At 51.9% G+C, this 20,827-nt stretch overlaps 1 protein-coding gene across 1 annotated transcript in view; it reads right to left on the bottom strand.

Annotated features, from left to right (window-relative positions):
• Positions 1-2,188: 2,188 nt before the first annotated feature.
• Positions 2,189-20,827, bottom strand: part of PPFIA3 (PPFI scaffold protein A3) — an 838,878-nt gene continuing 820,239 nt past the window's right edge. Inside the window, exon 29 of the mRNA XM_086930190.1 lies at positions 2,189-5,615. The gene's annotated coding sequence lies outside the window, so the exon portion shown is untranslated. The remainder of the gene's footprint in view (positions 5,616-20,827) is intronic.

A 20,827-nucleotide genomic window follows, 5' to 3' on the forward strand; every position in this document is an offset into this window, starting at 1 on the left:
CCACGCCCGCAGCTCACTGAAACAACTCACAAAAGGTAGCTGCAATGAGAAAAATGGTCTTAGAGGTCAGCGACCTCAAAGAACAACTTTGTCAGGGTTCCAAAGACATGCACATTAATAACGTAAGGACCAAATTAAAGTCCCACTGAGGCATAAAAAAGGGTGCATCAGAAAGTGTGATCATGATGCCTACAGCAAAACCGTGTGGAAACAAAGACAGCACAAACAGAAGTACTTCAGAAAGCTTACACTGAAGCATACAGACTCAATGTGTCTCACTCTCACCAGGCCACACATTTATCCTAGAGCCCTAAATATTTTGATTTGTTGGGCAACCAGCTAGAATCACATCCACTACTTCTACAGGTAGGTCAAGAACTTATTCCACTAAATCTCCTTGCATGAAGATGTTGGCTGTGAAGGTTTGGAGCAGAACCTTGCCTGGTTTTGGGACAGCTTGTCTTCCCAAAGAGGGAGAAGGGGCTGAGGGCAGATGCTCGGAATCAGCAGACTGGAGTCTAGACTTTGAGATTAGTCTGGGGCTCGTAGGATGAGTTGGGCCGAGTCCCTCCTGACCTTCTTACAAACACATCTAACAAAGATATTCCCCCAGTGCAGAACCTTCTGCACTCTACTGCCGAGTCCCCATATGCCAAAAGGCACCAGCAGGATGTACAAGGCTAGAAGACCAAGATGCGTCAACCTTCCAGGCCCAAACCCAGAAACAAGCCCAAAACACTGATCCAACACCTGAATGTCTCAGGCTCGCTGCAGGGGGCCAAAAGGCTGTAAATGTCATTGTGTGGAGAATGGCCCTCCCTGAAAACTTCTGCCACGGCTGAAGGCTAGATTTTGGCTCATTGACAGACAACCCCAGAACATATAGTACTAAGATTGTTTACTATAGATGGTCTGAGACTGACTGTGGCAAGCCAGTCCTCAACAATAATTTGTCGAGGTATGGGCAGTGCTTAATTTTATCCGGGGTTTCCAGTGCTTGGCACTTGCGCTTAATTGCCAACACCAGAGCTTGGGACAGTCTGCCACAAGGTGGCGCTGTCTGGCTAATTTAGGGAGTACTACAACAGTTAATTATTAATTCAATATACATTAAGAATTACTGTTACCTGCAGCTCAAAACATTCTTATAGCTTTGGGAGCCTGAAATAGTTTGAATTGTTAAACTTGTAGGAGTGTGATGATTAGTAGTTTTTTTACACAAATTAAGCACTGGGTATGGGAATACGTGAACCATACCTTAACCACAGCACCTGGGGGACCAATGTGAGGTCACAGGGCAGAATGATGAACTGGAAGTGTTCCAACCTCACAACCAAGGGGAGAAAACAATGGTGGGACTGCAGAAAAGGCACATGGAAGTACACATCCTTCAAGTCCAGGCACCATCCAATCTCCCAGGCAAACATGAGGAAGGGTAACTGGAAGAGGGGGGATGTCAAGTAGTACTTGTATAGCATGGATAATCACCCAAGAAGGTATCCAGACGCTGTGCTGTAGGAATCAGTTGAAGAGCCAGGTCATAAACCTTCAAGAATATCGGTCTGAGGTAACTGCATGCATGTTGGCCATTCAAAAATTTATTTGTCCCTCTATGAGCCTGGACAACCGCTGGAGGGGGAATTAGAGTGGTTTGGGAGCTGTTCCCGCTGGCAATTAAGAGGAGGAGGATTTCTGTCCTTGCTGAAGACTACAGCCTCTGGCAACTCCTTATCCTATATAGCCGCAAAAGGCTGAGCAGGCAGATGAACAGTTTGAGAGGTTACCACTTGTAATAGGCAAGACCTTGAAAGTAGCCTGCGCTACTGCAGAGACCGGAAAATCGGATAAATAAACCTAGGGAGCGTGTTGTGGCATGACTATCTTTACAGAGCAAATCTACCTTTATTTTCATGGAACTATCAAATGCAGTGCCAGAAAGGCTATATTTCACAGGCAGATCTGTAAGGCTCCCAGCAATAGGCCGACTCACGGTACTGAGAATGGCTTGGACCAGGACACCACCAATGACTCTGTCAGGCAGCAGAGGTTCAGAAGTAGGACCAGGCTGCAATGTTTTTGTGAGCCTAAGTTTCTACAGTGGGCAACTACAATTCTAACACCTTGACATCTATAAAAACTACAACCCTGAAAGAGGCCTGTTATTCTGTTGATGCACCAAATGGTCTCAGGGAGGAGTCATGCATTCTGAAGATCCAAACACAACCAGCATCAGAGTAGGCAGGGGGACGCAAAGTGTCTGCCTCCTCCTTATCATAATGGGAAAAGAGCTGATTACTCAACATAGCATCAGAATCAAAAATCGGATAGCCTTCAACTATCAGTGATATTGGCATCGAGGCATGTGCACTATTGGAGCACCTTCCTATTTCAAGGTATGGTTTTGGTAATCTGTAGCATGGCTTTTCTCAATACCTATACAAACTTTTTTCCAGATTCAAGACTGGCCTTGAATCTGGATCCGAGGACAGCGCCAACCTTATTGGAAATGGAGTGGCCTTTGGCAAAGACGTGTAAGTGCAGCCAGGCACCAAAAAGGAGCTGGTGTGGGCCTAGCATAGTCGGTTGGTGTCAGGGAAGGCCCCACTAGCAAGAGTTCAACTGGGGTGCCAGTGGATCTATGGGGCTGAAGTTGCTCTCGGGGAGCCGGAATCATCCGTAAAAGCTGCAGTCCTGCCTCCTAGAAGGCCCCATCTTGCTGTAAAGTTGACGAGAGCTTGTGAAATTCGGAGTGCATCTGCTTATCGGAGGAATGGGGCCAGAGTCAGATGAAGGCAGAAGAGTCTAATCGTTAGAGCACTGTCTGAGCAACCTCTCCCTTGAGCAGCAGTGGCAGGGAGAGGTTGAACCCCCCCTTTTAGGTTTTTTCATGCTTGAGTTACGATTTGTCCTTCAACTTCGCTTTGGACTTACCAGAGGATTGTGACTCGGACTGGGCCTTTGAATGTAACTTGCCTCGCTTCTTGCACTTGGCAATGTACAGCTTTACTTCATTCTCCCCCATAGCCTTGTAGTGCATCAGGGAGCACTAGTTGCAAGACCTTAAGTCACACTTGGGACCTGGGCACCAAAGGTAGATGACATGCAAGTCTGCGTGTAACATGTTTTCTCCAGGTGTGGCACATTTTAAATCCTGTTCTTTTCAGAGGGGACATTTTCTCTGTTTGCACACTGTTCGAGAATATGTTTGCCATTTTCCCAGAGAAAAAGACCAGTTATTTGTTTTAAGATTCTGCAAAGACCCAGGTAAGATATTCCAATAGAATTTTATATAATATCAGCTGTATTCATTTTTAACATGGTCTTTCTGTCTTTATTTACTTTAATTATCAGTCATTAAGGCAACCCAGGAAAACATTTTAAAGTGCTTTCTTCTTATATTTTATTGTTTAAATTATGTACTGATAATGGGGAAATAAATACTGGCTTTAGGGGATTCTCAACATTTTTGTACATTAAAATACTGGTTATGCCGGTAAAAACCGAGCAGATGCTAACCTTATTCGCGATTATTTTGAAGTTGGTGAACACGAATGACAAGTTTGGTATTGGAGTTATGGGTCTGCCTCAAAGGGCACGGAAAGTAAGGAACGGACATCAGTGCATATGGGCTGTGTGATCAATTCTGGAGGCAGGGCAAAGCCGCAGCGGAGTCCGATGTGTCACTTCACGCTGTGCAGAAGCTGTTGTAGGAAGTTTCTAAATCCAGTCATGCGCCTGACAAAAGTCAAAAGGTAAGAATCTGTAGTTAGAAATATCCATCAGATATTATCATACATCTTGGATGAAGTAAATATTAAATCTCATATGAAACGTAGCTGGAAGGTTTTGGGATGGAACTCTTCTTTTGTCACTCCTCTGAATGGCAACTGCAGGATTTCTCAATGATCTCCCTAAACTGGATGCTAGATGAAATTACCTTGGATCCTGGAACATTATGGAGGATGTATTTGAAAGATCGAAGGATGTCTGAGAATGATAGGAGAAGACTTTACTAGAAACTGTTACAGCTAATTGCTTGAAGTCAACTATGTGTATTGCCTTTACACGGAAAAAACACAGGGCACTGAAACTCTTAGCTCCATAAAATGTATGTGAACCACCAAATGCACCACTAATTTTGAGCTCCTGTAAAGTAAAAGGCAGAAGGGTTCAAATGTGCGGTTGTACTTTTGAGGCAACTAGGAAAATCGTAAGGTTTCTGCAAAAAGGATGCTGCAGTCTGCAGCCAGATGAGGTCTCGAGTCATGGTTCCAATGACAAACTGTTTTGGGAATTATTTGGTGAGCCCGTCTGTTGTCCTTGTGAAGAGGACCATGGAGAGTTATCCAGCGTTCTTGGATTTGTGAAACGTAAAACTGAAGCTAGGGATCAGCTGACAAACGTTATGACCCTCAAAATACCAGTTTTCCTGAGCTTAACCGCCACTGATGGGAAAGAGTGTAAGAACTATAAATCACTATTTGATATTAAAAAATGTTGCCTCCTGTTACCCAGGCCCAACCAAGGCAGGCCAAAGCTCGAGATTCTGCCAAAACACACCAACATCTTTTCAGGAGTCAGAACACGCACAGGCCATGTTCAGACAATTTGTAACACTCTTACCCTTCAATAACCAAGCCATTCTAACGAGGCAGAGACCTACAAATCCTGCAACACCCTCCCCAAATCTTCAGTGACCAAGCCTGAAAATCAAGTAACAGACCTGTAAATCATGTGATACTGTCCACCTATTCAGAGAGTCACGCAAAGCACAGGTACATCTACTTAATCTGATTTAAATGCACGTATGCCTAAACTTGAGATCTTCCTGAGGAAACATTTCTTAGAACTCTTTAGATGAGTGCTCCATAGGAGGCAGTACTTTCACTCAGACACTCATTTTGACAATACTACATGAGTTCTATAAAGACCTGACAACAGCACTCGTTATGGGCTACAGATTCAGCCCACCTGTCACAGCACTTGACCTTGGCTTATCCTCCAAGTCTTTTGTACTGGTTATCCTCAGATACAAATATTATATGACAAACACAAGAGTTCTCCTCTACCTCTTCCACCTTCAACCCCAGCTGAAATAGAATAACCCTTCTTCCTTCCAGTTCACTGGATGCAAACATGGGATGGAAACAAATGGCATTAGCATGGCTCATGGATTCCTGGAAGGAGACAACAGCTGAATACTCAGTTTTGTAATTCGGAATTCGAAATTTCAGCTGCATTTCTGTACATATTTTCCACTTTGCATTCTATTTTTCACACCGGACTGTCAAAAAAGAACCACACAATTCCCCTGCAATCCCGCCCACCAATAAATGAATCAGAAAAGGGAATAGTTGTGTCTTGTCGTGCTCTACACTGCCCGTGGGATACCATGCAATGTGAGCTCTAGTCCGTAGAAAGAGGGTGTGACCAGGGAAGCTTCACTGCTGCCCATTCTTCCTGTCCCTTAGAAGGGAATATGCAGAAGGCACCACCCATCCATCCTCTGGCTCCAAAGCAAGGACAGTCTGTAGCCAGTAAGTGCAGCATCACCACTTCAGTGCCTGATTGGATGAAAACGTGCCTCCTATGGCCTTATTGCCCAATTGCATTACCTGAAAGACAAGACACAAATTTGGATAACAAAGATAAGTATATTCATTCCAGTGATAAAATAACATATATTCCACAGCTGTAAACAAGACCTCCTTAAAACCTTTCTTCTCCAACTTGCCCTTCCTTTAACTAAATTCTTAATCCCCAAATGTTACTTAAACAAATAGCAGCAGTAACACGGATTGTCTCCTTCAACTTTCCCTCATTTCTTCCTCTTTCTTCAGCAAGCCCTCTAATAGTGTTTTCTTTGCCCTTCTCTCAATGAGGGCCAAAACATTCTCTTATTAATCCTCAACTCTCGCTCACCAAATGCTCTTCTGTCACCACACAATACACTGACCCTACCCCAACCCCACTGAAGAACAAGTCCTTTACCTTCGGTAACAATGTATGTGTAAGAGACATATTATTAGTTATAGATTCCTTACCTTACCTTAGAATTACCCCTACGCGTCAGACTGGATCCAGAGAATGTTTCCTCTTAGCAGTACCCCTGCACGTCGGAAGGTGGCGTCAGTCGATTCGGCGTCTTTCGTCGTGGTCGCCAGGATGAAGTTGCAGTGCCTACTTAAGACGCGCCCCAGCGCGCTGACTTCAGTTCTGACACACATTTCCACGCCAGAAGCGCAGAGCCATGAAAGACACTGACCACTGGTGCGCCAATACTAGGGCCCTGCAGGGGAGTCCCTATCCCTAGAAGTCAGTTCGTAGAGCGGGGATGATGGATGGGGCAGTAAGGCATCTATAACTAATATATGTCTCTTACCGAAAGGTAAGTAACTTGTTCATCTGAAAGAGACTATTAGTTATAGATTCCTTACCTTAGAATAGATACCCCAGAGATACCAACCACGGAGGAGGGTCTGCGACCCAAGTTCACACTAGAAAATCCTGGAGGACAGAACGGGCAAAGACGCCATCCCTCCAGACTTGACCACCCAAGCAGTAATATCTGGTGAACGTTTGCATAGATGCCCATGTGGCCGCCTGGCAGATGTCGATAAGTGCGCTTGCAGCCCCACCGGAGGTTCTTTTTTAGCTAAAGCATAACAAATCTTTATACCAAGGACAACCCATATTGAGATGGTACGCTCTTAGACAGCCCAACGTTTCTTGGCTTCCACATAGCCAACAATGAGTTGATCGCCACCGGGAATACTTTAGTGCGGTCAAGGTAGAAAGACAGAGGACGTTTCAGGTCCAGACATGGAGTCTATCCTCCTCCTTGGAAGGGTGCAGATGCGGGAAAAAGGTGGGTAGAGTGATAGTCTGTCCGATGTGAAAAGGAGTGACAACTTTAGGAAGTGACAAGGGCCTCGTTGGAGGCACCACTTTGTATGGATGTATTGAGAAGAAAGGGGGCCTAGAAGAAAGAGCTTGAAGCTCACTTACTATGCAAGCAGAAGTGATCGCAACAAGAAAATCAGTTTTCAAGGTGAGAAGCCTAAGAGGAGAGTTGTGAAGAGGCTCAAGGGGAGCACACATAAGATAAGTCAAAACAAGATTCAAGTCCTACTGAGGCATTATGAAAGGCGATGGAGGCAAGAGATAAATAATGCCTTTGAAGAACCAACTTACAATAGGGGACTTGTACAAAGAGGGCTGATCTAGGTGCCGAAGAAAAGCAAAGATGGCTGCAAGTAGCCTTTAAGAGTGCCAAGAGCAGAGCCCTGCAGCGCCAAAGAAAGCAGGAACAAAAGAACGTAAAAAAGAGCGGCAGAAAGGGGACCCACAGCATTTGCTGCGCAGCATGCCACAAACTTGTTCCCTCAACAAGCGTATACTCTTTTTGTGGATGGATTCCTGGCTGCCAAGATGACATGGCAAACTTCGGGAGGAAAGTCAAAAGCTGTCAACAGTCTCCACTCAAACTCCAGGCAAGGAGGTGGAGGCTGGACAGCTTCGGGTGGAGAACCGTTCCCTGCTGCTGCAACAGAAGATTCTCCTGAAGGGGCTGTCTGATTGGAGGATCAATAGCCATGCTCAGGAGCTTGGAGTACTAGACTCTTCATACCCAGTCCTGTGCCACAAGAATCACTCGGGCCTTTTGCGCTTGATCTTCTTCAGCACTCAGGCAGAAGTGGTACAGGCGGAAAGGCATACAGGAGGCTGCAACTCCACTCGTGACGAAAAGCGTCGCCGAGCGAAGGCCGCCTTGGAAACTCCAATGTGCAGAACTGTTGACATTGTGCGTTCTCTGCGGTGGCGAATAGATCTAACCAAGGCTCTCCCCACTGTTGAAAGAGGCCTTGAACCACCTCCTAGCGAAGACCCCTTGGGTGATCCCTCATGCACCTGCGGCTGAGTTTGTCCGCCCTGACGTTCAGTGAACCTGCCATTTGTTGAACCACCAGGGATATGACCTGATATTGCAGGCTTGTCCAGAGATGGAGGGCCTCTTGACATAGGGTCCACGACCCCACCCCGCCTTGTTTGTTGCAGTACCACATGGCAGTGGTGTTGTCCGTGAACACCTGCACTACTCTTCCCCGGACAAAGGGAAGGAATACCTTCAGTACAAGATAAAACGCCCAGAGCTCCAGAGGATTGATGTGGAGCCAGGACTCCGCCGGAGACCAGAGGCCTCTGATCTCCACCTCTCCCATGTGGTCACCCCATCCCAGAAGGGATGCGTCCGTCACCACTGTGTGCTCTGGTTTGGTAAGGGAGAGGGATCTGCTGTGGACACAATCCTGGTTTGTGAGCCACCACTGCAGTTGTCGTGCAATGCCCTCTGAGATCTGGACGCAATCGGACAGATTCCCTTGATGCTGCGCCCACTGGAACATCAGGTCCCACTGCAGAGCCCGCATATATCACCTGGCATGATCGGCCAGCAGGATGCAGGAGGCCATGAGGCCCAGCAGCCTCAGGGTCATCCTGACTGAAACCAAGGATAGAGGCTGAAAGATCAGAATCATAGCCCGAATATCCCAAACTAGCTGTTCGGGAGGATAAAGCTGAAACCGTGTTGTGTCCAGAACCGCTCCGATAAAGAGGAGCTTCTGAGAGGGGATCAGTTGTGACTTCGGCACATTGATGGAGAACCACAGCGAATGCAGGAGGTTGGCCGTAGTCTGGAGGTGGGAGACGACAGTCTGGGGCGAGCCCACCTTCAACAGCCAGTCGTTGAGATAGGGGAAGTCTGGAACCCCTGATCTGCGCAGATGAGCTGCGACCACTGCCATCACTTTCGTGAACAACCGAGGGGAACTGGCAAGGCCAAAGGGGAGCACGGTAAACTGAAAGTGTTTGTGACCTACGATGAACCGCAGGTAACTCTGGTGGGCCGACAGAACGGAGATGTGAAAATAAGCGCCCTGCAAGTCCAACGCTACCAACCAGTCTCCAGGTTCGAGGGCAGACAAGACCTGAGCGAGCATCAAAATCTTGAACTCCTCCCAGTTGACGTTCCTGTGGCACAAGTAACTTACCTTCGGTAACGATATATCTGTAAGAAACAGTAGTTAGTGTTAGATTCCTTACCTTAGAATATCCCCAGGCGTCAGACTGGATCTGTAAAGTTTTGCGTAGCAGTACCCCTGCGTGTCGGTATGCGTCGTCTGCGGCTCCGTGTCTGTCGTCGGCGTAGTTGGCGCCGGGATGACGTCGTCTGAGTACTTAGTCGTCGCCCTCGCGCGCTGACGTCAGTTCTTATACACAGCTTTTCCGCACCAGAAACGCAGAGCCATGATAAAAACCGACACTGGTGCCATGAAACTAGGGCCTTCAAAGGGAAGAACCTTAACCCTAGATATCGGTTCGCAGAACGGGGAGGATGGGTGGGGCGGTAAGGAATCTAAAACTAACTACTGTTTCTTACAGATATATTGTTACTGAAGGTAAGTAACTTGTGCATCTGAAAGAAACAGGTTAGTGTTCGATTCCTTACCCTAGAATAGATACCCCAGCAATACCAACCCCGGTGGTGGGTCTACGAACCAATGATCACACCAGAAAGTCCTGGAGAAAGGAACGGCCGAAAAAGCCAACTCTCCGGACTTGGCTGTCCAGGCAGTAGTGTCTAGCAAACGTGTGCAGCAAGGCCCACGTAGCTGCCTGACAGATGTCCTACAAGGGGACTCCTCGAACCAGGGCAGTGGTATCTGCCGTGGCCCGAGTGGAATGGACCCTCAGCCAAACTGGAGGCTCTTTCCTAGCCAAGGAGTAACAGACCTTGATCACAACATGACCCATAGAGAGATGGTCCGTTTGTGCACCGCCCGCCCCTTCTAAGCGCCCACGCAACCAACAAAGAGCTGGTCGTCCAACCGGAACTGGCGTGTGCGATCTAGGTAGAAGGAGATCGCACGTTTTGGGTCCAGACGGTAGAGCCGCTCTTCCTCCTTAGAAGGAGGCGGATAGAAGGTGAGCAAGGTGATGGACTGCCCGATGTGAAAGGCCGTAACTACTTTGGGCAGGTAAGAAGGACGAGTTTTTAAAACAACTTTGTCCGGATGGACAGAAAGGAAAGGAGGCTTAGAAGAAAGAGCCTGGAGCTCACTCACTCTCCTGGCAGAGGTGATGGCAACCAGGAATGCAGTCTTAAGAGTAAGAAGACGAAGAGGGCAATTGTGAAGTGGCTCGAAAGGAGTGCACATCAGAAATGTAAGAACAAGGTTCAAGTCCCACTGAGGCATCACGAAAGGAACAGGAGGGAACATGTGCGTGATGCCCTTCAAGAACCTATTAACAATAGGGGACTTGAAAAGAGAAGGCTGATCAGGAAGCCTCAAGAAGGCAGAAATGGCAGAGAGGTAGCCCTTAAGAGTGCCCAGAGTAGAGCCCTGCTGGGCAAGAGAAAGAAGGAAGAGGAGAACCTCTGAAAGGGGGCAGAGAGAGGATCCACTGCCTTTGCTGTGCACCATCCCACAAATGTGTTCAACCTGCAGGCGTACCGATTTTGTGGAGGGACGCCTGGCTGCCAAAATCACATCACATACTTCAGGAGGCAAGTCAAATGGCCTCAACTGCCGCCGCTCAATCTCCACGCATGGAGGTGGAGGCTGAAAGGTTCGGGTGGAGGACCGTCCCCTGCTGCTGCGACAGAAGGTCCTCCTGAAGAGTCAGACGAATCGGAGGATCGACTGACATGCTGAGTAGCTCTGGATACCAGTATCTTCGTGCCCAGTCCGGAGCCACAAGGATGACTTGGGCCAGGTCGCGCCTGATCTTCAGCACTCTGGGCAGAAGTGGTATAGGCGGAAAGGCGTACAACAGACCGCAGCTCCACTCGTGACGACAAGCGCCTCCGAGCGAGTGCGGCCTTGGAAATTCCAACGCGCAGAACTGATGACATTGCACGTTCTCTTTGGTGGCGAATAGATCTAACCAAGGCTCTCCCCACTGCCGAAAGAGGCCTTGCGCCACGTCCGAGTTCAGACGCCATTCGTGATCCATCATGCACCGGTGGTAGAGTTCACCCCCCCTGGCGTTCATGGAACCTGCCAGGTGCTGAACCACCAGGGTGACGCCGTGGTGTTCCAGCCTTGTCCAGAGGTGCAGAGCCTCCTGACAAAGGGTCCACAAGCCCACCTCGCCCTGTTAGTTGCAGTACCACATGGTGGTGGTGTTGTCCGTGAACACCTGCACTACACTTCCCCGGACAGAGGGAAGGAAGGCTTTCAGTGCAAGCCTGATCGCCCGCAGCTCCAGAAGGTTGATGTGGAGCCGGGACTCCGCCGGAGACCAGAGGCCTCTGATCTCCCTCTCTCCCATGTGGCCCCCCCAACCCAGGAGGGACGCATCTGTCACCACTACGTGCTCCGGGTGGGGAAGGGAGAGAGATCTGCCGCTGACCCAATCGCGGTTCGTGACCCACCACTGCAACTGTTTCGCAGTGCCCTCTGAGATCCGGACGTAGTCGGACAGGTTGCCCCGATGCTGTGCCCACTGAAACTTCAGGTCCCACTGCGGAGCCCGCATCCGACACCGGGCGTGATGCACCAGAAGGATACAGGAGGCCATCAGCCCCAGGAGCTGCAGCGTCAACCTGACCGAGACTCGGGATAAAGGCTGAAAGACCGGAATCAGAGCCTGAATATCCCGAACCCGCTGTTCAGGAGGATAAACCCGAAACTGCGCTGAGTCCATAACCGCTCAGATAAAGAGGAGCTTCTGAGAAGGACACAGGTGTGACTTCAGCACGTTGATGAAGAACCCCGGCGAGTGCAGGAGGTTGGCCGTAGTCTGGAGGTAGGAGACGACTGTTTGGGGCGCGCCCGCCTTCAACAACCAATTGTCGAGATAGGGGAAGACTGAAACCCCTAATCTGCGCAGATGAGCTGCGACCACCGCCATCACTTTCGTGAACATCCGTGGGGAGCTGGTAAGGCCGAAGGGGAGCACAGTAATCTGAAAGTGCTTGTGGCCTACATGAACCGCAAGTATCGGCGGTGGGCCGGAAGGACGGGGATGTGGAAATACACGTCCTGCAAGTTCAACGCTACCATCCAGTCTTCTGGGTCCAGGGCAGCTAGGACCTGACCCAAAGTCAGCATCTTGAACTTCTCCTTCCGAAGGAAGCTGTTGACGCTCCTTAGATCCAAGATAGGGCGTAGGCCCCCTTTGCCCTTCTTGGGTACCAGAAAGTAGTGGGAATAGCAACCATGTCCTACTTGTGGCCCAGGAAAGCGCTCGACGGCCTCCTTGGCCAAGAGGGCCGTAGCTTCCTCCTGCAGAAGGTGCAAGTGATCCCCCGACATGCAGTGGTACAGCGGTGGCATGGCTGGAGGGGTCGCCTCGAAGGGGAGGGAGTAGCCCCTTTGGACGATTTGAAGCACCCTCCTGTCCGATGTGATGGAGCGCCAGTGGAGGAGGCGATGGCAAACCCTGTCCCCCACTGGCATCGAATGGGCCTGAAAACTCTGACTAGGAGGATTTTGAGGCAGATGCTGCAGGGGCGGTGTGGACTGGCCTTGCCTGTGTCCCCCGGCACCGCCACGGCGGTTACCACGTCCGCGACCGCGTTCAGGTGGGTTCTGCGGCCTGTGGCTAGCTGGACGTGAGGGGGCGCCCCCTCCTTGGCCACAAAAGGGACGAAAGGCGGAAGTCTGCTGGAGTTGGCCGAGGCCCAAGGACTTGGCCATAGCCCTGGAGTCATGTAAAACCTTCAAGCGCGCTGTCCGCCTTGTCGCCAAAAAGGCAATGGCCATCAAAGGGCATGTCCATAAGGGATGCTTGGACATCGCCCAAAAAGTTGGCGGACCTCAGCCAGGCGTGGCGGTGAACCACCACCGTCGTTGCAATCGCCCTGCCTAGCGAGTCCGCGTCGGTGGTATCCAGCCCACACTGATTGGAATATCGTGCTGCGTCCCTTCCCTCCGCGAGGGCCTGGGTTAGCTTTGCCTGGACCTCCACCGGGCACTGCGGCAGCACTTCCGCAACAGTATCCCACCAAGAGTGAGAGTAACGGCCCAAAAGGCAGGCGGTATTGACCGACCGCAACCCTAAACTCAGTGAGGAGAACAACTGGTCGTACCTTTTGGATTCCCGATCCAGAGGGGCGGTCGGGAATGCGGTCTAGGAAGTTGAGGCCTGGATCACCAGGCTCTCAGGGGTGGGGAGAACGGACAGGAAACTGGGGTTGCCCGGTGCCGGGCAGTGGCGACGGGCCACGTTCCGATCCACAGGGTGGCCTGTGGAAGACTTGGACAGGTGCCAAACAGAACGTCAGTGAGAGTCTTGTTGAACGGCAGGAGAGGCTCAGAGGAGATTGCCTGCGGTTTGAGTACCTCAGTGAGGAGGTTGGTCCTCACGACCGCGACTGGGAGCTCAAGAACCAAGGCCTTGGCTGCTTGAGTCAACACCACGCTGTACGCAGCCCCCTCCTCCGTAGCCACGGTAGGAGGGGAGACAAAACCAGTGTCGGGCGAAGTGTCCAGACCACTGGCCTCCCCAAGTTCGTCCGTCCAGTCCTGACTCAACTGGCACAGCAGTGCCAGAGGGTCCTCAGACCCCTTCCAATCCCCCTCGTCCTCCATCTCCTGAAGGTCAGGAAGAAATGATGGAGCCGGATCGTCAGTGAAGGGCTCACCTATCGGCGTCGAAGACGGCGCCGGGCGGCGCCGGTCCGATGCCGGATCCGGACCATGGTGGGGATCAGGGACGCCGCCGCCCGGGGCGACACCCTTGGTGACGACGACGGCGGTGGGTCGTAAGGTCGACCGGCATCGACACGGATCAAGGCCTGGATCCTGAGGAGCCCTGCGGCGCTGGGACCGAAGTCGCCGACGGCGCTGGGGCCATGTGAGAAGTTGGCCTGATATATGATGTTCACTAATTCTAGTGATCACCTTGTATCAGTCCAAACAACCCTTATGGTGATTGGTTGTAAGTCAACCTTATAGACCAGCTATCCTAATGGTAGCATGGACAAAGCAGTCTTAGGCTAAACTCTTTTGGCATGTGAAGCCAGCTGTTTTACCACATATAACCCCTTGAATACTAAATGAAAGGACACCACACAGGTAGTTATGAAAATAAACAAGATATTTATTAACTAACAAACACCTCTGAACTCTTTATGAGGTCAGAGGGCTAAGCACATGACAAGACTCTTAAGAAAAATACGTTAAGTTGCACAAGTTACAATGTTGCCCTCGGAGCACGACAAACCATATACTAAGTAAGTGGAATGTGAAAGTCGATAGAAGGAATGGAGCTGTCCAGAGGCTGTAGGATCGCTGGGACTACACTATTCTGACTTTAAGTAAGTAATAGGAGGCCCACGGAACGCGTGTGCAGAGTGTGAACTCACACGCGAGATGCGTAACAACGTCTATGAACAGTACAGTTCAAGTAAAGGGTGAGTACGGACAATCCTGACTAAAACGACTGTGGAACTGGACACTAGGAGAGTCAATCTACCCGTGAGCACCGAAATGCTCGTGTTACCTCACCCACAGGCTGCGGGTGCATAGGTGCGAAGTCGTGCCGGATTCCGGCGTTGAAGTCTATGGAGCCTGAAAGAAAAGATACTGCAGGCGACCAGGAGGAAGATGTCCGGTGTGATCCAAGGGTGGATCAGTGAAGAGGAGAACCTGAAAGCAGAGGGGACAATGTTCAAAGTCACTAGCCAGTGTCTGGAGTGGAACCAGGAGTGGAACCAGATGTCGTCGTCGCGATCAGGTGAAGAGTGGACACTTGTCTCTGCAGCCACGTGGACCAGGACGTGTCTTCGACGACCAGGATGGAGGCACGAGCTGTCCCACGTAGGCTCTCGCTGACGGCGGTGTCGGATCCGGATTTGGAGTCAACAGGCCTTGGCAAAGGCAACCCACGCAGTGAGTGGAAACGGCGTCTGGAGCGGACCAGGAGGGTCCGGGGTGCTTCTCCTTTGCAGGGAAGCAAGGGCCAGTCTGGAGCAACCAGACCAGCAGATTGGATTTCAAGGTTCGTCGTCTAGGAGGTCACTAGCCAGCCGGCAAGTGACCAGACAACGCGTCGAGCAGCAAACAGGCAGAAGGGCCCAACGCAGATCTCGTGGATGCTGGAGGGCTGGTCTTCGGTGCGGGAGCTGCTCGGGGTCGGGGCTTCTCAGTCCCCAAAGCACTTGGTCGAGGTTACCTCAGAATTCACGCTGGAACGAAGTGCTGCTTCTTCCAAGATGGCCAGTCCCACGTGTCTCGTCGCACCCACGGATCTCAGCTGTGCTACAGATGTAGGTAGAGGTCGGAGAGGTCTGGGAATCCGGGTCTCGTCGGGCTCTGAATTCTGGATCCTCGAGGGAAGACAAAGGGAAGCCGCTGGACGCTGATGGTGCCTGCTTGTGCAGGGTGGACACTCCTTGCCCACAAGGGAGATTTCTTCAGTCTTCTGTGCAGAAAGTCGAAGTCCAGAGTTTCTTCTTGTAGAGTTTCAGTTCAGGATTAATCTAACTTGGAATGGGACCAGCTCCTACCTTTATCCGGCTAAAGGGGGCTGTACTATCACTAGGTCCCTCCTATGGGTGGGACCAGGAAGGGGGGTGGTTACACCCCCTATCCTTTGTCCGGTCTTGCGCCAGAGCTGGGGCTGGAGAGCCCCAGGAACTGGTTTGGACCGGTGTATGCACAGGGACACCTTGTGTGCCCCAGGCATGTCTCATTCTTTCCAGCCCTGTCCTACCTATACACAAAATCCTGTCTGGGGTGGTGCTAGCACCTCCCAAGGCAGGAAACCCTTTGTCCAAGCCACCCTCGCTGGAAGGACTCCCAGCAGCAGGAGATCAGACTTGTGTCTGTGGTGGCAGCATCCATTTTGTGATGCTGAGGCTCGGGTTAACTTTAACCGGGGTTCACAGTTAGGTACATGTCGTGTCCCTCTAAAAGGGTGGAATGCTACCCCCGTCGCCAGAATTGGCGAGGGGGTAGTATTCCAATTCGTATGACACCTTACTCGACATGTTTTGATAATGCTATGCCAAAGTTAGCAATAACTGCGAGGATTATAATGCACTTAAGAGTATATGGTATAGCGTTATCATGGAAACAGCTAAAGGACTTGGTTCCGAATGCTGTAGACAGGCTCTGCTCATGCCAGAGCATTATCTCACATAATTCCAAGCACTCTGGCTCCAGGATTGTTAAGGCCTGCCATAGGAGTGACTTACAGGAGTATATATGTCCATTTTAGGTTTAGATATAGGCATACTATATCTAAAGCAAAGGGTGATTACACCACCTTGCCCCAGCTGATTGATCAGCCAGTTGTGTCAGATTTGGATGGCCAACCAGGGGTGGCATAATACATGCTGCAGCCCCTGGTAGGCCTTGGGTTCACTTATGCCCTGGGTACCTATGGTACACTGTACAAGGACTTACACGAGTGACCCAATACCAATTGGTAAATGCACCTAAGGTACATGGATGTCAATTTAGAGAGAGAACAGCTAGGCTGTGGGTCTGATTAGCAGGCCCACAGCCACGGAAAGTTGTAAACCAGTGAAGCAAAAAGCAAAAATCTGGGGTGACCATAGGATTGCAGACCCTTCTCTCCTACAGGCCGAAACACCCGACGGCGCGGGGGCCGAAGCCGCTGGCCTGCTTGGGCTCCCAGACGGGTCCGCGGGGCCCGAAGGCATCTCGACGGGACCCGGCGCAGGAAAGCGCGACCTCATGGCCATGAGGAAGGCGCTGATTTCCTCTGGCGTCGCGTTCAGCCCAGGGACCGGCGGGTGTGGAGCTGGACGCAGCGCTTGCGGCACCGGCGGAGCCGCGTGGGCGGTGTCGCCCGAAGCCCCGGCCGTGTCGCGCGAGCGTCGGGGGGTAGTCAGAAGAGCGATGTTGCTTCTTCGACTTCTTGTGCCTCGACTTACCGGAGGACTTTGAACCTGACGAGTGGTGTCGACTCGCCGAGCTGTGATGACTGTGGTCCCGCGACCGGTCCCTCGACCTCCTCCTGGATCGGGACCTCGAGCGGCGCGGGGCTGACTGCTGGATCTCAAGTCACTTACGGGACCGCTTCCGTCTAGCTTTCGACCTCAAGTCCGGCAGTCGGGGCACGACTTGTCATCATGGTCGGCCACGAGACAATAAAGGCACCGACGGTGGGGGTCGGTAACCGACATCAGTCGGCTACAGTCGTCACAGGGCTTGAACCCGGGCCTCCCTACCGGCACCGGAGTCGATAAACGACTCGAGAAGATCCAAAATAGATCGAAAAAAGTTAGTCAAAAAGTGACTAAGGAGTACTGCTCTTCCCGGATCTGCGCTTGCTGGCGCGAAAAAAAAAAGAGCTGACGTCAGCGCGCGAGGGCGTCGTCTAAGTATTCCAACGATGTCAACCCGGCGACCACGACGCCGATGACGGACGCGGAGCCGCAGACGACGCCTACCGACGCGCAGGGGTACTGCTACGCAAAACTTTCCGGATCCAGTCGGACGCCTGGGGATATTCTAAGGTAAGGAATCTAACACTAACCTGTTTCTTTCAGATAAGGCACCAGGAGTTCAGAGGAATAGACAATTGCACAGGAATACCGAAGAGGAAGAGTCACCCCAAAACTCCAAGGAGAAGAGGCAGGACAGAGGCAAAGCCCTCCACTGGATCACACACGCAGTGAAAGGGACAGTTGAACCTGACCTGACCTAGCCTGAAGAGAACGGGCAAGACAAGAAGAACGCCTCAGGCAACAAGGCAGGCGTGTGAAGAAAGGCGTAGTCCTGAAAGCCCCAGCGAAAACAAAGGTAGGAGAACAAGGATCCACGTCAAGGTTCCCGGTCGAAGACCAGCAGAGCAAGCGGTGCAGCTGACCGCAGACAAGCACCCGAGCCGAGCGCCAGAGCACATTGAGCCCCAAACAAGGGCAAGGGCCAGGGAAGTCTCGAAGGACTCCAAGAAGGGGACTGTTCCAGACAAACCTAACCCATGAAAAAAGTGGGACCAGCCAGAAGATAAGAGGAGGAACAAGTAGGATGGACCCAGCCGTCAACACAGGAAATCATCCCCTCTGGAACATCAGACATAGGACCAGGCCAAAACGGCGGACAGGAGGGTGAAACACCGCAGCACAGCGCCGAAGATGGCATACCAACCCAATTAATCTATACATCTTATACCTAGAAGACAGAACTGAAGCAGCGCCAGCTATGCCCAGGTAATGATCATGAAACCGCACCAGCGGAATACAACGGCACCAGGAAAGGCTAGAACCCGCAAGGGAGAGTGCACACCTACCCAGCTAAAGACAGGGCTATGCAATAGCTACAAGTACCCCACATGGGGTATGACACTTCCCAAGAATAGTATGGGAACCACTCTTAGGGAAGAAATCCAGTATCAGAGAATAAACTATAAACCCGTGGCAGAAACCTCAGAAGGCTTAGTAAGCAGCCAAAAAAGTATAATCTTGCCAAAAAAGGGGGAGCTGATTCAGCAGCCAACTAAAGAAGTAGGCCAATCAAGGGACCCGGAGGGCACAGCAACCCTCACAGAAAGTGCAACGGTCACTCCATACACTAGAGTCCAGGAGCAGGTGGGATAACACCTCCCATCAAGTCCCGTAGGATCAAGAAACCAGCCTACAGAAGAGGAGGAGGAGGATGGAGGCCGCACGAAGACGCTGAATGGAGGGGTCTGCATGAGTATTAAACAGAAGGACCCCGTCAAAGGGCAGATCAACCAAACGCTCTCTAATATTTTCAGGAAAAAAGCATCACGTAGCCAAGCATGGCGATGGAGAGCCACAGAGGTAGCCATTGCACGGCCAAGAGCATCGTCCACATCCAAGGCCGCACGAAGAATAAACACGGCCAACTCCCTGCCATCCAACACATGGCCCGCAGATCAGCACGGGCACCCTCATGGGAGACATGAGAAAGAAGAGACTCAACAGAGTCCCACAGGCCGTAGTAGCCCTGGTAAACACACACAAAGTGTTAAGAGCCCGCAAGGCAGTGCTAGAAGAAGCGAAGACATTACGCCCCCATGAATCCAACCACCGGGCCTCCTGAGACGGAGGAAACAACACCACAGGCAAACACGGAAAGGTATTCCGCAGAAGAGAGCCTTGAGTAGAAGGGTGGAAGGAAAGACAGAAAGGGTTGTGCGGAGCAGGACGGTGGCGATGCAGGAGCGCCTGCGGCACCGGATCACCCGTGGCAGGACGCCCATAGCCCCCATAAGAAAATTGTGGAGTGACACTTCAAAGGGAAGGAACAACTCCCGTCCACCAGAGCCCTGGTGGAGAACTTCCAAAAGGTTGTCCGTAGGAAACGGAGTGACAGGTTCACCCATCCGCAAAATACCAGCGGCTGTGGAAATAGCCCGTACAAAGGCAACACAGGCCTAGGTAGGGCGCAGTGGAGGGGGAAAGTAATTCCTCTGTAGGCGACTGCTGCAGACTGAGCCGTCCATCCCCAATGCCACGGGGGAGCGGCCAGCCCCGGAATAGTGGAGGATCCACAGATGAATGGGGAACCTGAGGAGCTTCAGGGGAAGGTGGAGAGGCACCCTGTCTCAGGGGAGGAACACACCAACAGATGAGACCTCCGGCTCCGGAGAGGAGGGGACCTCAGGAGATGAATCCAGAACCGAACGCCGGGGCGGCTCTGTGGAGTCTGTTACCGGCGCCTGATCAACGCACTTGTGGCGCCGGCTCAACTTCAAAGTAAAGAAACCACGCAAAACTATCGGTCTGTCAACAACAAGACAAATACAACACAGTGGTGAGAAGCTGCACCACGTGCTCTCCAGGAGAATGGGGCGTGGTCGATGCCGGAACAGCGAAGAAGCCAGCTCGGCCTCAAACGGGGAAGCCGCCCGCATCGAGGATCGAGAGGCACTCAGGAAACTGCCCCGGATCCCAGCCTCCACCTGTGACTCCACCGGAGGAGTCACAGGTGGAGGAAGGCTCCCGGCACCGAAACGGCGCCAGCTTGACCTCTGGCGAGGCAGCCGCCTGCTCAGAGGACCGAGGTGGATTCGGGGGCAAGCCCGGAGTCCTGGAGATCTCCTGCGATGCCACAGGGAGCCCCGTAGGGATTTGCGGCGAGGCAGTGACGCCAAGGACCGAAGAGGGGAGCCCAGAATGACCGCACCTCGACGACACCACCCTCCTACGACCTGAAGCCGAAACCTTCTGCGCCGGGGCCGGAGCCGCCGGCAACTCCGCGGAAGTCCCAGCGCAAGGCAAGGGATCCACAGACTTTTCAGGAGGTGGAGGAAGGACCAAAGAAGCCTGCAGCGCCGCAGCGTAGGCTGTCATTTGGGCCCTAGTCGCCCCTGTGCCGGGAAACGGCGGGTAGGAAGGCAACAAGCATGGGCGCATGTCCGAGAGGAGTTGGCGCCTACCGGGGAAGGAGGACAAGGCCTCAAAGACAAACAAAAGGACCTACAAGCCGGTGAGCCACACCTTTGGGGTTGCGGCAAGAGACGATGTCGCACACAAAACAGGTGGTTCTTTGGGAAGGCACCGACCGGGACAGACGCGCAGACAGCAACTTCATCCGGCGCTCCCGCCGTGATTTAGGCTTACGGTGCTGGCAGGCGTCGCACTCCTCCAAGTCGTAGTGCTCCCCCAGGCACCACATGCAAATCGAGTGGGGGTCCGTCGCCGACATGAGACGTGCACAGGAGGTACACTTCTTGAAGCCCGAAGGCATTAGCACACTGTTCCAATAACGCCAAAGCGTGAAAAAGAAGAGAAGGCCTGAAAACAGGCCAGGACATAATCTGGATCCGCGTTGCACGCGGAAAAGAGAAAAAACTGACGTAGGCGCGCCAGGGTGGG

This window comes from Lissotriton vulgaris, chromosome 7, assembly GCF_964263255.1.
Source record: "Lissotriton vulgaris chromosome 7, aLisVul1.2, whole genome shotgun sequence".
NCBI classification, from domain to species: domain Eukaryota; kingdom Metazoa; phylum Chordata; class Amphibia; order Caudata; family Salamandridae; genus Lissotriton; species Lissotriton vulgaris.